This window comes from Chrysochloris asiatica, unplaced genomic scaffold (genome assembly GCF_000296735.1).
Source record: "Chrysochloris asiatica unplaced genomic scaffold, ChrAsi1.0 scaffold00116, whole genome shotgun sequence".
Taxonomy (NCBI): Eukaryota; Metazoa; Chordata; class Mammalia; order Afrosoricida; family Chrysochloridae; genus Chrysochloris; species Chrysochloris asiatica.
In genome coordinates this window covers 5,432,099-5,433,724 of record NW_006408634.1, presented here as the reverse complement: position 1 = coordinate 5,433,724, position 1,626 = coordinate 5,432,099, and positions in this window count along the sequence as shown.

Here is a 1,626-nt window from a genome sequence, read left to right as displayed (position 1 = left end):
GAGACGATATACGATAGAATGAATGTAAAACTAATGTTCTCCCATGTAAACTATCACATAATTCACAATAAAACATTAAAAAAGAAAAAGGGTGGAGCTCTGTCAGACCTCCACCTCAAAGGAACCAGCCTTGAGCGGCTCATACAGATGATCACAATTCTTCTCCCTCCGTGTGAAATTAGAGGAGGTCAGATGCCACACCCACATAATTTAAAAAACAAAACAAAAAAAAAACTTTTATTGCAAACTGAGGGAAGGTTTACAGAGAAGATCATCAGTTTTACATGCAACAAATCATACACCTTGTTTCATCTCAATGATTGCGATCCCCTTCATGCAACAACAGTTTTCCTGCTTCCTTCCTGTGTTTTCTGTTTGCATCCTACCCACTTTCCCATCCCTTCTCAACTTCGTTTGTCCTTAGATAAATGCTGCCCTTTTAATTTTGAATGATTGAGCATACCTTACTAGTGTTGTTGTTCCCCCTATATACCTATCTACTGCTTGACTACAGCGCTAAGTTTCTTTCCATACCTGAATGGTGGTCAAGGGCCATAGTTTCAAGTTTCTTCAGTCTCTTTCTGACCAGTAAGTCCTTTTTTTTAAAAAAAATGAATAATTTTGAGTTTTGTTCCACATTTTGCCACTCTATTTGGTACTCTCTAATGCGATCCCTTTCAGTGCAGTTGGTAGTGGTAGCTGGGCACCATCTAGTTCTTCCGGTCTCAGAGTTATGAAGAGTGATGTTCACATGTCCCATGAGTCCATTGGACTCATTGATTCCTAGCCTCTTCAATTCTCATCACTCTTTTCCTCTGCACATGGAGAGACCAATAGCTGTATCTTAGACAACCACTCATGAGCTTTTAAGATCCCCAATGCCACTCAATCCAAGTAGGATGGAGACTTTGTGGACTATGTTATATCAATTGGCCATGGTACCTCCTGAGACTGTGGTCCTGATGTTGATGACATCTATCTAAGACATTCTCATCATTTTGCCCATCCCACATCAATTTTGCAACATCATTATAAAACATAAAGAATGCCAGAGGATTAGATTTCTCGATGATCACCTATTTTGTCTCTGCTACCTCTGTTTTTTTCTTTTTTTTTTCTAGCCTTTCTGCTCTGAGTTTCTCCCCTGTCTCATCCTAGGCACCTCCTGCATTCTTTTCTTTCCATCTCCCTCTTTTCTCTCTGATATACTTGCCATTTTGTTCTCTCTTTATGCCTGTATCCGTCTGTCTGTATCTTCCTTTTCTCCTGGGTGGTGCAAATAGCCAGTGTCCTTGGTTGCTAACCAAATCATCCAAAGTTCAAGTTCTCACAGAGGTACTTTTCAGAAGATAGGACTGGCTCTCCACTTCCAACAAAACAAAACAAAAACAAAAAAGTCATTGAAAACCCTGTGGAACACAGTTCTATTCTGACACATGTGGTGCCATCATGAGTCAGAGCCGATTCCAGGGCAATTGGTGGTGGTGGTTTTCCTGAGTCCCCATAATCGCATTACCCTCCATTCTTGTGTCTTGTGTCTCGCTCTTGAATTGTGGCCGTCTGCTTCTGTAAAGATTTACAACCCTGGGAGCCCTATGAGACTTCTACTCCATCCGGTGGCTTCAT